We start from the raw sequence: 17,092 nt of genomic DNA on the forward strand, positions 1-17,092 counted from the left end.
CACAACTCCAAGAGAAACTCCACAATCTCACCCACCCACCCAAGCAACCTTCTACACGTTTTCAAGATACACAAACAAGGGAACCCAGGAAGACCCATCATATCTGGCCACAGCACCTTTAGTGAAGGAATATCGGGACTCAGAAAACCCATGCTCAAATCACTCATCACACAAAGGGCCAGCTTTGTCCAGGACACAACTGACTTCCTCCACAAAGTCTGCAATATTAACAGCCACCCTCAGAACACCAGCCTCACCACTATGGATGTCACTTCCCTATATACCAACATCCCTCACAAGGATGGCATAGCTGCCTACCACAAATATTTACAAGACAATGGACAATCCTCAGATATCTACCCCAAACACATTATCAAACTCATCCATTTCATCCTCATTCATAACAATTTTGCATTCAACTACAAACATTTTGTTCAAACCATGGGAACAGCCATGGGTACTAGGATGGCTCCCCAGTATGCCAATCTCTTCATGGGCCACCTTTGAAGAAGAATTGCTGGACCAATGCACCATGAAACCAATAATACATCAATGATATTTTTCATCCTCTGGACAGACAGCTTAAACTCCCTAATAGCTTTTCACCAAAACTTCAACAACTACCACCCATCCATTAAACTCTCTCTGGAACACTTCCACATTAGCATTGACTTCCTGGACACCACAATCAGTTTCAACAATAGAACCCTACAGACAACCATGTAGAAGAAACCCCCAGATCACCACACCAATAAATCTGTTCTCTACAGCCAGGCACTCAGATACCACAGAATACGCTCCAAAGAGAAAGTCCAAGATATATAGTTTAATACACTTAAAATTCCCTTTGCCAAACAAGGACACTGCACCAGAGAAGTAGATTGCATCATGGAAACTGCTGCCCAAATGTCCCCAAGAGAACCTGCTTAAGTACAGAAATAAAACCCCCTCTGACTGCACTCCTATAGCTGTCACCTACCACCCCACACTGGAACTCATACAGGATATCAAACTACCACCCATACTCAATGGGGACCCCATCCTTAAAACAATCTTTCCTGAGCCTCCCAATCCTGACCTTCAAAAAATGTCCCCCCCAACATCACAAGCTTATCATCAGGAGCAAGCTTCCCACAGACCAGGACACACCAATTCAAAGTGGCACCAGACCCTGCCAGAACAACAGATGCCAAACCTGCAGACATATCTCCACTGCTACAATGAGCAACACCCCCCACAACACACCTTTCAAGATCCACGGATCCTACGCATGCCTATCACAACATGTGGTGTGCCTCATCCAGTGCACTAAATGCCCCAATAACAAATATGTGGGTGAAACAGATCCTCACTATGCTCTCAGATGAACTCACACAGGAAAATGATAGATAAAAACAACCTATTACCTATGGGTGAACACTTTACAGAAAGCGATCACTCTATATCTGACCTATCTGTCCTCATCCTCAAAGAAACCTGCACAACACTTTCAAAAGATGAGCCTGAGTGCTTAAATTCATAACTTTGCTAGACACTAAAAATCTGGACATAAGAATGGCCATACTGGGTCAGACCAATGGTCCATCTAGCCCAGTATCCTGTCTTCCAATGCTGGCCAATGTCAGTTGCTTCCGAGGGACAGGCAATCATTGAGTGATCCATCCCCTGTTGTCCACTCCTAGCTTATGGCAATCAGAGGCTAGGGATACTCAGAACATATGGTTGCATCCCTAATCATCTTGCATCTTGCCCAATGGCCATTGATGGACCTAACCTCCATTAGTTCTTTTTTTAACCCTATTACAGTTTTGGCCTTCACAACCTCCCTTGACAATGAGTTCCATTGTATTGTGTGAAGAAGTACTTCCTTGTGTGTGTTTTTAAACTTGCCGCATATTAATTTTATTGGGTGACCCCTGGTTCTTGTGTTTATCAGAAGAGTAAATAACACTTTCCATATTCACTTTCTCCACACCAGTCATGATTTTATGTACTTCTATGATATCTCTCTGTGTCGTCTCTTTTCCAAGCTGAAAAGTCCCAGTCTTTTTAATGACTCCTCATATAGAAGCTGTTCCATGCCCCTAATCATTCCCCCGCCTCCCTCGGTAGCTGTTCCAGTTCTAATAGACCTTTTTTGTGATGGGGCAATTTTGTTCCCCAGTCACCCAGTTCTGTGAGATCCCATTGTAACTCTTTGCAGTCAGCTTTGGAGGAGGCATCATGGGCCAGGGAGCTGAGGGTTGTGGGGAGATGGAGGGAATACAAGAGCAGTCCCCCTGATATTGTGACAATAATATTTTATTTCATTTTTTCTAGAGGCCCTACTCTAGCACAGTACTTAAACAAGCTTAAATTCAAGCACTTGAGCAGTTGCACTGATTTCAATGGGGCTACTCGGATGCTTATAAGTGAGCATATGTTTAAGTGTTTGCTGGACTGGGGCCTCAATGACAGAATATATTTAACCAGAACTGGAAAGTCACACTATTAAACTTTAATGTTAACAGCAAACAGTTAACAGTTGTGAGGCTTCCATCCAAATTCAAGTTTCTAAACTTCAGATCCAAATCCAAGCCACATCACATGAGTGTTGGTATTCGGAATTCTGAACTGGCCATTCATAAAAATAAACTTGACCAGTGAAGGTGACATCTGGACCTAGATCTGATCTTCCTCATGTTTCTGAGTTGTTTGGATTCTGTGTCCTAGTTTTGGGTCCATCTCTAGTTAAAAGTGAACTGTAAAGAGAAAATGGAATGGCAGGCAAGCTGAGAAATGTGACTTGACCATCCCTGCTAACTGGGCTGGGCACAGGAGATTGAGCACAGAAATCCATTTTAATTTACTTTCCAAAAATTCTTTCAAACCACTATCCTCCTGCCATGAAATCTGTTTTTACAGGTTTGCTAATGATGCCCCATATTCATCATTCTGTGATACTACAGATACCAGAAGAGCCAGATGTCAGATGAGACCTTATAGCTACCAGGAGGGTTAGCATGAGATTTCTGGTACTTGTGGTGCCCAAGAGAGCCAGTGTCTCCTTGTAAACCCAGAAGAGAAAGCAGATTTAAATGGTGAGGGGAAAAATTGTATATGGTTACATTAGATCTGATTCCTAACATAATTATTGGGTGCTGATATTATCACAAGAGCTTTAAAAGATCATATCAAAGGCTTGGTTTACAAATAGCTCTGTTCTTCATATCAGTGGTTGATAAGTTTATGGAGGGGATGGTATGATGGGATAGCCTAATTTTGGCAATTAATTGATCTTTGATTATTAGCAGGTAAATATGCCCAAATGGTCTGTGATGGGATGTTAGATGGAGTGGGATCTGAATTACTACAGAGAATTCTTTCCTGGGTGCTGGCTGGTGAGTCTTGCCCACATGCTCAGGGTTTAACTGATCACCATATTTGGGGTCGAGAAGGAATTTTCTTCCAGGGAAGATTGGCAGAGGCCCTGGAGGTTTTTTGCCTTCCTCTGCAGCGTGGGGCACGGGTCACTTGCTGGAGGATTCTCTGCACCTTGAGGTCTGCAAACCATGATTTGAGGACTTCAATAACTCAGACATAGGTTAGGGGTTTGTTACAAGAGTGGGTGGGTGGGTGAGATTCTGTGGCCTGCATTGTGCAGGAGGTCAGACTAGATGATCATAATGGTCCCTTCTGACCTTAAAGTCTATGAGTGGTTCTCAACGTTTCCAGACTACTTTACCCCTTTCAGAAGTCTGATTTCAGCCCTGGGTGGCGGGGCTCAGGCTTTTTCTTCAGCATGTATATCTTAGCTTCACAGAGGCCCTGCTTGCCACCCCCTAATGCTGGCCCTGCACTTGCAACTCCCTCACTCAAACCCATCCCACAACCCCCTGGGGGTCACCACCACCCAGATTGAGAAATACTGATCTAGTATATAGAGCAGTATAAACACGTCAATGTCTGTATGAAATTATAGTTTGTATTGACTTTGTTAGTGCTTTTTACGTAGCCTGTTGTAAAACTAGGCAAATATCTAGATGGTCTATCCCATGGAAGACCTCTACATACATACTTCTAGGAGGGAGGCTGGCTCATCTGATCAAAAGAGCTTTAAACTAGGTATTGGGGGGAGACGGTTGGGAGATGTCCAGGCACTCTCCACGCCAAATTTAAACATTGAGAGGGAGGACAACAGGATAAGAACGGATATAGCCAGAGGGAGGGGTTTGGACATAAGGAAGAGGGGGGGGGATGGATACTAGACCAATAGGTCATACTGGTGGTACTGTGTCCCTACCAAATTGGGTAACAAAGGTGAGAGAAGCCAAACAGCAAAAATTAGGATGTTTGTTCACCAATGCAAGAAGCCTAGGTAACAAAATGGAGGAATTGGAGCTCCTGGTCCGAGAATTGAAACCGGATATCGTAGGAATAACCGAAACATGGTGGAACGGTAGTCATGACTGGAGTACAGGTATGGAAGGGTATGTGCTGTTTAGGAAAGACCGAAACAAAGGTAAAGGTGGGGGAGTAGCATTGTATGTCAATAATGAGGTAAACTGTAACGGAAAAACTAGTAATGGAATGGATAATACGGAGTCTGTTTGGGCAATGGTCACATTAGGGAAGAAAACTACTAGAGCCTCCCCTGGGATAGTGATTGGGGTGTGCTATAGACCGCCGGGATCTAGCCTGGATATGGATAGAGAACTCTTTAAATGTTTTTAAGGAGGTAAATACTAATAGGAACTGTATGATCATGGGAGACTTTAACTTCCCGGATATAGATTGGGGAACAAATGCTAGTAATAATAATAGGGCTCAGCTTTTCCTAGACGTGATAGCTGATGAATTCCTTCATCAAGTAGTAGCTGAACCGACGAGGGGGGATGCCATTTTAGATTTGGTTTTGGTGAGTAGTGAGGACCTTGTTGAGGAAATGGTTGTAGGGGACAACCTTGGCTCGAGTGATCATGAGCTAATTCGGTTCAAAATAAATGGAAGGATAAACAAAATTGCATCTGAGACTAAGGTTTACGATTTCAAAAGGGCTAACTTTACTAAATTAAGGCGACTAGTTAGGGAAGTGGATTGGACTAACATATTTAGGGATCTAAAGGCAGAAGACGCCTGGGATTATTTCAGGTTGAAGTTGCAGGAGCTGTCAGAGGCCTGTATCCCGAGAAAGGGAAAACGGTCCTTAGGTAGCAGTTTTAGACCGAGCTGGATGAGCAAGCATCTCAGAGGGGTGATTAAGAAAAAACAGAAAGCGTACAAGGAGTGGAAGATGGGAAGGATCAGCAAAGAAACCTACCTTATTGAGGTCAGAGGGTGTAGGGATGCAGTGAGAAAGGCCAAAAGCCAGGTAGAGATGGACCTTGCGAAGGGAATTATAACCAACAGTAAAAGGTTTTTTAGCCATATAAATAGGAAGAAAACCAAGAAAGAAGAAGTGGGACCGCTTAAAACTGTAAACGGAGTGGAGATTAAGGATAAGATAGGCATGGCACAATATCTAAACGAATATTTTGCCTCGGTCTTTAATGAGGCTAATGAAGGGTTTAGGAATAGTGGCAGAGTGACTGATGGGAATGAAGGTGCGGGGTTGGAAATTACAGTATCCGAGGTAGAAGCCAAACTTGAACAGCTTAACGGTAGTAAATCAGACGGCCCGGATAATCTTAATCCTAGAATATTAAAGGAATTGGCGAGTGAAATTGCAAGCCCATTAACGATAATTTTTAACGAATCTCTAAACTCGGGGGTTGTACCATTTGACTGGAGATTATCTAATATAGTTCCTATTTTCAAGAAGGGGAAAAAAGTGACCCGGGTAACTACAGGCCTGTTAGTTTAACATCTGTAGTATGTAAAGTCATGGAAAAAATATTAAAGGAGAGAGTAGTTACGGACCTTGAGGTCAATGGCAATTGGGACAAATTACAACATGGTTTTACGAAAGGTAGATCGTGCCAAACCAACCTGATCTCCTTCTTTGAGAAAGTAACAGATTTTTTAGATAAGGGAAATGCGGTGGATCTAATATATCTTGATTTCAGTAAGGCGTTTGATACGGTACCGCATGAAGAATTACTGGTTAAATTGGAAAAGATGGGGATCGAAATGAAAATCCAGAGGTGGATAAGGAACTGGTTAAAGGGGAGACTGCAGCGGGTCGTATTGAAAGGTGATCTGTCGGGTTGGAGGGAGGTTACCAGTGGAGTTCCTCAAGGTTCGGTTTTGGGTCCGATCTTGTTCAATCTATTTATCACTGACCTTGGAACCAAAAGTAGGAGTGGGCTGATAAAGTTTGCGGATGACACGAAGTTGGGAGGTATTGCCAATTCGGAGAAGGATCGGGATATCCTCCAGGGAGATTTGGATGACCTTGTAAACTGGAGTATTAGTAATAGGATGAAATTCAATAGTGAGAAGTGTAAGGTTATGCATTTAGGGATGACTAACAGGAATTTTAGTTATAAGCTGGGGACACACCAGTTGGAAGTAACGGAAGAGGAGAAGGACCTCGGAGTCCTGGTTGATCGCAGGATGACTATGAGTCGGCAATGTGATGTGGCCGTTAAAAAAGCTAATGCGGTCTTGGGATGCATTAGGCGAGGTATTTCTAGTAGAGATAAGGAGGTGCTAGTCCCGTTATACAAGGCGTTGGTGAGACCTCATTTGGAGTACTGTGTGCAGTTTTGGTCTCCCATGTTTAAGAAGGATGAATTCAAACTGGAACAGGTACAAAGAAGGGCCACTAGAATGATCCGAGGAATGGAAAGCCTGTCGTATGAAAGGAGACTTGAGGAGCTCGGTTTGTTTTCCTTCCAAAAGAAGGTTGAGAGGAGATATGATTGCTCTCTTTAAATATATCAGAGGGATAAATACCAGGGAGGGAGAGGAATTATTTCAGCTCAGTACTAATGTGGACACGAGAACAAATGGATATAAATTGGCAGTCGGGAAGTTTAGGCTTGAAATTAGACGAAGGTTTCTAACCATCAGGGGAGTGAAATTCTGGAACAGCCTACCGAGGGAAACAGTGGGGGCGAAGGACCTCTCTGGCTTTAAGATTAAGCTTGATAAGTTTATGGAGGGAATGGTTTGATAGGATAACGTGATTTAGTCAATAGGTCAATAACGTGCGACCACTGGTAATTAGTACCGAGGGTCAATGTTGGGATATTGAAAGTCTTTTTCCTGAGTGTCTGGCTGGAGAGTCTTGCCCGCATGCTCGGGGTTCAGCTGATCGCCATATTTGGGGTCGGGAAGGAATTTTCCTCCAGGGTAGATTGGCAGTGGCCCTGGAGGTTTTTCGCCTTCCTCCGCAGCATGGGGCAGGGGTCGCTTGCTGGAGGATTATCTGCTACTTGAAGTCTTTAAATCAGGATTTGGGGACTTCAACAGCTGAGTCAAGGGAGAGAATTATTTCAGGAGTGGGTGGGTCAGCTTTTGTGGCCTGCATCTTGCGGGAGGTCAGACTAGATGATCATAATGGTCCCTTCTGATCTTAAGTTCTATGATTCTACATCTAGGGGTATATGTATCCCTGGTTGAGAACCACTGCTTCCAACTGATAAAATACATTGTAGTAAGATGAGACCCTGAGACATAAACCCTTGGTTATCAGAGGCCCGGTATGAGGCATGAGGCCTGAAATGAAGTAAGGTGTTGCTAACATAAAGCAAAGTTAGGCTGTGAGCCAGAGGCGGGCCCTGCTCTCAGAAGTTGGCAAGAGGAAGGCTGCTAAAAGCATGTATACACATATAAGCAATAATAAGATGAACGTATGCCAGGATGGCACCAGAACAGCCTGGTATGAACACATCCCACACAGATAACAAGGAAAAGGCAGATCCAGCCTAAAGACAGTATAAAAGGACAACATGATAGATAGACAGTATGATGGATGGGCAATATGAAAGGACAATATGATGGATAGACAGCATGATGGATAGACTTATTTGGTTGAACCAACCTGAACCAGGAGAAAGGCAACACCCTAATGCATAGAAGGGTTGTACCTCAGTGCGTTCAATGATGCGTAACCTGTTTGTACCTGGGTATAAGAATGCATCCCTGAGTGGACGTTTTTGCCTGGCCTAGAGGGCAGTGGCAAGTCCCGGATTGACTGAGCCGGTCCACTGTCAGGGAGCATATATGTACTAGCAGAACTGTAGATATCTGATCCAGGGAGCTAGAAACTGTGTTTCGTTTGACAGTGGACCGGCACAGTACCTTATTACAGTCTGTGGTCATTGGGGGTTCCCCCTGGGTCTGCTGTGTCAGCGATCTGTGCAGAGTCGGGAACACACGCACACAGCCGACTGTTATCAACATTGAACAGGGCAGAGCACCACACCGGTTGACGTCTGATGACTTTGGTGACCCCGACCACCGATCTGGTGAGTAAGCGAGCTGTCCGCTGTGGGAATTGCAATCTAACATGACCGAAAACCATGAGCTAGGGAACCCCCGTAACCCCTTCCTGCAAATCCCCACAGAGTTTAAAAAATATAATGGGGAAGACACATACAATGTAATTTGTAAGGCTAGGGCAGAGACTGTAGTCTTAACATATAAAATATTGCAAACTATAACCATGGCTGTTAAATGGTTAAAGCAGCACGCCACAAAATTGGCAGAGCAAGTAACAGTAACAAAGAAAGAGTTAAAAGAATCAAAAGAAGCTACAAAGCCTTGGAATGCTCCCTCCCCCTTGCAGGCAGGCAAGCAGCCCAGAGACAACCAGCACAGGACAGAATAAAACATTGGAAACAGCTGCAAGGAACCTACAAAAAAATACATGTGCCGTCCCCTGTTATAAATATTGGTGGTAAACAGCAGGCTTCAGGTAGCTACCCTGTGCCTGAAGAATGGGGACAGAAGTGGGAAAAGGTGGCCCTAGTAAAATTAAAAGATGAAACGGGGTCCACTGCAGTGCAACCACCACCTTATGATAAAAACCGGGTTGGTACAACCTAAACCAGGACCTAGACTGGTGCCTGTCAGAACGGGACAAGTAAATGCACAGATGGAAGAAGTAGCACACAATACTTACACTGAATTGGTAAATCAAATGAAGGGAAATATGGAACAGTTCACGGAGCACATTACAAGACAGGAGCTGCCACTCGATCGCAGGGGAGTGAATAAAAAGGAATTTCAAAGTAAAAAACTGAAATTAAGCAGCTCAGCACTGAGAATTGATGTATTAACATATAGAGTTGCCCAAAAACAGTTAACTGCAGCAAAAAAAAGGGCACTCCCACCATCCATTTGGCATGCAGACAAAAGCAACAGGCACTGAGGGAACAAATTAAGGTCTTACAAGAGCAGGTAACTACCCCCAATCTCCTCTAAAAGCCGGGATAAAAACCAGGGGCGCAGTTCCCAACTGTGCAGGTTCCCAACTGCTTTGACCCACGGAACCACTCTCTGCACTCATAGCTAAAAATATAACCTTCTTTCTCAAATATTTTTCCATACCGGTTAAGTTTTTTCCTTTATATGCTTTCTCAGTTTGCTAAACTCACTGCTGCTGCCCAGACTTTCAAATACCTTGATAGAGTTAATCTGTTTTAGCTCAGGTCTCGCTACCTTCCTAATTGCTCTTCACCCCCCCACCCCTCGCTTTCCCCCCACCTCTCCTCACTTCGGCCTCTCTCTTTGTTTAAAAGTTAAACGTTATAGTTTTTATAGAAACCTCCAAAAGCTAAAGCAATTGAAAACAGAACAAAACAGGAAATGCAAAGAAAACAACGTAAAAACTTTATTTTAAATAAATCCAAAAAAAATTAATTATTTTAACCTTCAGGAATGCAACAGCTGGAATTATTCCTAACTTTCTTGAAAATATGGTTGCCAAGCAACAGAAATGCACACCCTCCTTCTAATTCTAACCACTAACTAATATTTGAAATATGGACTTTTCTTTTTTCCATATAGCAGAGTTTTAAAATAATGTTAAATATAAAATAATGCAAAATTCCTTGGTACCAAATCAATACAACAAATTTAGCAAATGTTAATATATTTTTATCAATTTTTGTTAAAAGTTTTAAATAAGGTAATAACTTGTTTATTCAAATGTTTAACCCTTTTAATTTTTTGTTTTTGTTTGCCTTGTTTTGTATAGTTATGAATAGAATTCTGGTGCCATTTGTTTATAATTGCAAGTTTGTCCTGCATGTCATGTGTGTTGAATGTTGTATATGTCACATTACTTTTTTTTAAATTTATTTTGTTGCAACAAAAGTCAATTTTGTACCTTTTAAAAATATATGTATATGTGGTACCACACTATTTTAATATTATGGTTGGGTTATAACCATCATATAATTATTACCATTTTTTTCCCCAAAGTTCAACAAGGTCTCAGTTATAAATATTTGTATGTATATTTCTGCCTCAACAAATAATGAAATTGCAAACAAAAATAATTCTATTTTATTAATCACAGGCTTTTAAAAGTTTTTTATTAATTAATTATTATTATTATTATTATTCAAAGAAAAAATGTAAGGGAAAACCTCAACATTAAAGTAAAGATAATATTAACAAAATGTCAATTTCTTGTTTGGGTTTTTATAAAGTTGTTTGGGTTTTTATAAACCTGTTTGGGTTTTTTTAAAAAACTTGTTTGGACTTTTAAATATAGTTATAAGAATATGATAGCAAAAATGTTTAAAAATAGCAATTTATGCATAAAGCTAACCAATTTCAACAGGTTTCCATGTTTTCAACAGGTTTCCACATTTGGCTCCCAAACATAACAAAGCATCATGAAAGTTTAATATCCTCAAAGTATTTGCATGGACCTGTATTTAAATTTTATTTTGGTTTAATTTTGTAGTTGGTTTAATTTTATACACTTTTCTTTTGTTATGTTATGTTAATGGGAAGCAGTGGTTGTTAAAGTTTGTGCTTCTAAACAGTTAAGAAGAGTGAAGTTGGTATCACAAGCAAAGTAACTAAAAAGCTTGTTAAAATTATGTTACTAACTCTATTGCTGAAACAAAATGTTCAGCAAGGAAAAGCAATACACCTTCTCATGGAAGATTGTGAGCATCTAGTTTAGCCATTAAGCATTACATTTAGTATAAAATATTAGTAATGCACCTGAAGTGAAAATGAATGTCTATACAACAATCGCAAAAGTATAGCTTGTGTATAAAAGACTTGGTCCATATTACATTGTAAACACTAAATTAATCTGTGTATTAAATTTGGGTTACTAAAAACAAGATAAATGTAAAAACAAACAAACAAAAACTTTATTATATTAACTAACTTAAGAACAAAGACACCAGAAGATATCACACCACGAAGACACCAGAAGATAGCTGTATACAGTGAAGAAATCCCGAAGCATCAAGAAAAGAAAAATGAAGTGCTGCATAAATAAGAGACTGGTCAAATACACCTCTATCTACCATATATGGACAATTAATTTAACATTCAGCTAAAAACCACTAGCTGGACCAGGATAAACTGTCATTAAATTTCAACTTGGTTACTGTGTAAAAACAACTGTATTATTGCTGCACTACTGTATTATCGTTGTACTATTGCTGTATTGCAAATGTTGTACAGCAATAATACAATGTGCAGAACTTTGCTAAACTGTTTCACCAACACACAGGAAAAAATCAACAAATGAATGGCAGCAAACAACATGAAGGCAAGGAAAAAAAGGAATTGGTAAAGAAATTTACACAGTAACTACACTTGGGTAAACAAATTCCATGTTAGTACCCATCATAATTTGGGTTACTGACATGGCATCCTAACTAAGATACGTTATTCAAAACAATCTTGCTCAGTGTCTGGATACCAGTACTACATCCTGACACAGCAGTGTTTGATAAATTGGCTACTGTCTATTCAGTAAGTTATCTGGAAAACAACATCCATAAAAAGAGCTGGATCTACGTCATCTACTGGTGTATCACGGGCAATGCAATCCATGGAACAGAGAAGCTAGCTGTGGAAATAAAGCAAAAACTACAAGAATTTAAAGGGAATTTTAATGCATGACAGTTTTTGTTAGCAAGGGTCAGGCTAGCTGTAACCCTAATAATGCAAAATTTATAAAAGCAAAAATTATGTAAAACAAATTTTAAAAAACTGTGTAAGAAGTTGTTGCGACCTTATGTCAATAAAATAAAATGCAGACTAAAGTCTAAATAAAAATTAAAAAAATATCAAAATAACCTATGTATAAACAAAATGCAGATGTTGCTTATTATTATATGTAACAAAAAGTATAAATGCTTGCTGTAATTGTTTACCTATAAAAAAAAAAACCTGCCTAAAAGGAAAAAAACCCTGTGATCTAGTGCACTCTCTCCCTCTATGCAATTGCTGAAAAAAATAAAGTATCTAACTTTGCTGCCCTCAACCAAAATGTAAGAACTCTGTTTTTCTCTGACATAGCCATTCCTGTTTCCTGCCCAGCAAAGCTTACCAGAGGGTGACAACCAGCAATAAGGGTAACCCATAACATGAATGCACAGTACTGGGTAGTAGCTAGTTACATATATATATATATAAAGGCCTCATTTGTAGTGTCACTACTCCACATTTCTGTTTTACTTCTCATATACATAATACTGTGGAACACACTACAACAATGCCTATCCCAGTATTTCAAAACACTCAGCCTACTACTAATGATGATACAGGTGATAACTGCAATTACCCTAATAGGAGTGTGTTTCTATCTGTGTCACCAAAATAAAAGGGCCAAAGTACATCATCAGACTGGAAAAACATGGCTATGCTTGGATATAAGGTGGTGTCATATGTACACAAACATTCTATACATATATACCCATATACGCTACAAATATATATGTCATATCTATATTATTCAGATATATTATTTGGGAGTGCCTCTAAGGCTCAATCATACTACCACATTCCTCAGTCAGGGTCCCGGGCCTAACATTCCCAGGCCACCATAAGGAACTAAAAAAATCTGTCTACCAGTCGTAAGAGGGAATGTGTAGATTAAGGACAGATGGGGCATGAGTGTATGGATGGTAAAATAAGGTGACCACATAACAGTGTTTAGCCCATTGGGTTATCTTCAGTCCATGTATTATGCTTTTCTGGGACAATGGGTAAGCATCCTCCCCATAAAAAGACAAAAAAAAGTGGGGGAATGTAGTAAGATGAGGCCCTGAGACATAAACACTTGTATCAGAGGCCCAGTATGAGGCCTGAGGCCTGAACTGAAGTAATGGTCAAGGTGTTGCTAACATAAAGCAAAGATAAGCTGTGAGCCAGAGGCAGGCCCTGCTCACAGAAGTTGACAAGAGGAAGGCTGCTAAAAGCACGTGGTCTGCTGTGCCAGCGATCTGCAGAGCCGGGGCAGCACACAGAGGGAACACACGCATGCAGCAGACTTTTATCAACATTGAACAGAGCAAAGCACCACACCAGTGGTATCTGACAACATACATCAGTGCAATTGAAAGCTTTTTCATGTGTAGCTCTCTTTTAGAACAGTCTCCATGTGCTATTACATCGTATTATGAAACATGACATCAAAAGTAGCTCTAGAAATCAAAACTCCTGTGTCTCTTGAGTACTTGCCCTAAAGGCTGCTGCATACCATCAGCACTTTTAAATTGTGCCCTTCCCTCCCCCCTCTATCAGCAGTTACCAGTCGCCTCTTGTTTGAACTTCCAAGAAATGTCAGGAACCCTCCAGGGAAGAAAATAAATTTTGCAACCCGAGGAATAAACAACAAGACTGAAATGTGGACAATAAATTAAAGTAAATCTGAGGCTTCACAATAGTTTTAGTTTGTTTGGATTACAGTTCCGTATGGTCTTGCCCTTGGGAAAGCATTTGTTAGAGCAAGAATAAAATACACAGACCTGAAATGTGTTGCTTTAGCTTGCCAGTGTGACCTTCCACTTGCCTTTTATTCATCTGATTGATTTTAATATATTGCTACACAACAGGCAGATTAGCTGTGTTTAACAATGGAAAACAGAATCTGATCCTTAACTTCCTAATGGCAAAATTCCTTGTGGCTCTGGTGGTAATAAGGACTGCCTCTTAAAATGTACTGTGAATACATGTAACATGGTGTTCATTATGAGATTTTTGTTATCTGACGTTATCTGATGATGTTAACTTCACTTACAGTGCTAGGGTACACAAGCTGCTTATGCCAGAAGGTAGATATCTGTGATTCTGTTTTTTCCTTCCTTGCATAAATTGAGGCAACAGTGGGATAAACCCTACAGTCTTATTTTGAATCTATATTTTATTTATCAATTTTATTTTGAATCTGTATTTATGACACCAGTGGGGCTTTTGCTTGAGTAAAGAATGCAAGATTTGGCCCTATACAGTCTAGTTGAGAGGAAAGAGGATGAGGAGCCCTGGTTAACATTATTTTCTAATTACTGCAAATAGGTAATTTATTCTATTCAGGTTCTTATACTACATGTATTACTTTGGTACATGAGCACTAATTGGTTGCTTCACTTTGCACCTCTCCAAGTTGGGGCCAGAGTGATTTCAGAGTCACAATACTTGAGCCAGTTCTGGGAATCTATAGACTAGAAACAAATCTCAGGTTATCCTGTTTATTTTTTTTTATATCCATGTAATATAAAAGAAAACTGATAAAGACACAAGGCCTAATTCTCCTCTGAGGGGTTGCACTGGTGCAATTGGAGAATTTGGTCCATTTTCTTTAGCCATAAAAATAAGAAGAAAAAAAGGAGAGAAGAAGTGGAACCACTAAGACTTGAGGTTGAGGTTGAGATTAAAGATAATCTAGGTATGGACTAACACCTAAATGAATACTTTGCCTCAGTTTTTAATAAGGGTAATGAGGAGGTTGGGGGCTGTAGCAGGGTGGCTAATGGGAACAAGGATATGGAAGTAGAAACTACCACATCCAAGGTAGAAGCCAGACTCAAACATTTTAATGGGATGAAATCAGGGGGCCTAGATAATCTTTATCCAAGAATATTAAAGGAACTGGCACATGAAATTGCAAGCCCAAAAGTGAGTGATTTTCATGAATCTGTGGACTCAGGAGTTGTAACCTAGGGAAGGAGAATTGCGCATATTGTGTACCTATATTTAAGAAAGAAAGAAAAGAGATCTGGGAAATTGCAGACCCATTAGTTTAACCCCAAGTGAATCAAAGGTCTTAAAACAAATTTTGAAAGAGAGAGTAGTTAAGGCTATCGAGATAAATGGTAATTGGGATAAAATACAACATGTTTTTACAAAAGGTAGATCATGCCAGACCAACCTGATCTTTCTTTGAGAAGATAACCAATGTTTTAAACAAAGGAAATGCCTGCTATTGCTGATGATACAGAAGGAGGAGAGAACTCAGCTTGCATTTTAGGTTGAATTTGAAGGGCTGGCAACAAAAAAAACTTTTTTGTTTAACTTAAAACTGAGCGCAGTTGATCTAGAAATAATTCACAGATAAGGACTACGGAACCCCTTGTCCCATTTGTGGAGGATTTCTTTGTAGAGCAGAACCAAAAACGTTAAACAACCCCTGAAATGTTTTCTTTAAGGCTTGGTAGCATACGGTATGCAATATTTATTTTTCTATTTACTGTCCTTCAGTCTAAAATCATATTTTAAGACAAAAGCTTTCTTCTCTCTTATAGCTAATGGCAATGCATTTATTAAAATGTTTCACTGAATTCAGTTTTCTTTGGGGAAAATGGAGTGGTTTTTCTGAAGTCTTCTGCATTTGAATTCTCCAGAAAATATGGCCCCAGGTTTGTACGTAAAGCAAGCCGTATGTGTTCCCTGATAAATGCTTAGCAAATATCAATATTAGAATGGAATATTCTATGAAACAGCAAGTGAAAGGAGCACGGTGTAATCTGGATTTACACCATGAGAGCCAATAACCGAAGTGAGTCAGTTGTTTGTTATTCATGCTCATGAAATAAATCAGGATTAATTTAAATTCAGCTGTCACTAAAATATTCTCTTCTTAAAAGCTGTTATGATCTAAACCAGCGGTTCTCAAACTGTGGGTCGGGACCCCAAAGTGGGTCAGGACCCCATTTTAATGGGGTCACCACGACTGGCTTAGACTTACTGCGGCTAGGAACCTGGGCAGTGGGACTCAGGTTACAGGCCACTAGGGGCTCAGGCTGGCTCAGGATTTAGTCCCCCTTCCTGGGGTTGCGTAGTAATTTTTATTGCCCAAAGGGGGGTCAGGGTGCAGTGAAAAAAAAAAAGGTAATAATTGGAGATATACCAATCTCCTAGAACTGGAAGGGACCTTGAAAGGTCATCAAGTCCAGCCCCCTGCCTTCACAAGCAGGACCAATTTTTGCCCCAGATCCCTAAGTGGCCCCCCTCAAGGATTGAACTCACAACCCTGGGTTTAGCAGGCCAATGCTCAAACCACTGAGCTATCCCTCCCCCAAAGGGATTTAAAGTTTGAGAACCCCTCATCTAAACCTTCCTTTTATAAGTTATTAACTTGAATGCATAAATATTCTCATGAATTAGAAAAGCAACTGTTAGTCAAAAGGATCATTTCTCACTGAGATTTCCCATTTGCTGTAGGCAGCCGGCTTACCGAGAAGGCACGTCTGACATTAGGGACTTCACTGAAGGCAATCACCACAGGAGTGATATCCAGGGCACTGAACTCCAGCACTGCTGTGTTGATGGAGGTAGCATCCTGTGATGGGCCACTGGTGAAAAATATGGCAACTTTTCTTACGAGAACACCCTGACGAATCCGCTTGAACACATTCCTTGCAATGAATCTCATGGCCACTCCAATATTGCGTCTGCCCGAGGACCTCTCCAGCGGTATTCTCTGGACTGCTTCCAGCAGCAAGTTGTTCCTCTGGAATTCCGAGAATCGGATGAGGTACTTTGTGTTGGTATTATATGAAACTATGGAGACGCGGGCACCAGTCGGACAGTTGCTTTCGCTGAGCTTGATGACCCGCAGCAAAGATATCACAATATCCCTCATTCTTTCAAATGCTGCTAGGGTAACATCTTCAGACATATCGAGGGCAAACACCAATTCAGTGGGATATACTGGACATTTGGCTGTACCTTGAAATAAACGTAC

The 17,092-nt window shown here is 40.6% G+C and overlaps 1 pseudogene; it reads right to left on the minus strand.

Moving 5' to 3' along the window:
- Nucleotides 1-17,092, minus strand: part of LOC123363617 — a 123,172-nt pseudogene that overhangs the window by 17,319 nt on the left and 88,761 nt on the right.

Source organism: Mauremys mutica, chromosome 2 (assembly GCF_020497125.1).
Source record: "Mauremys mutica isolate MM-2020 ecotype Southern chromosome 2, ASM2049712v1, whole genome shotgun sequence".
Classification (NCBI taxonomy): Eukaryota; Metazoa; Chordata; order Testudines; family Geoemydidae; genus Mauremys; species Mauremys mutica.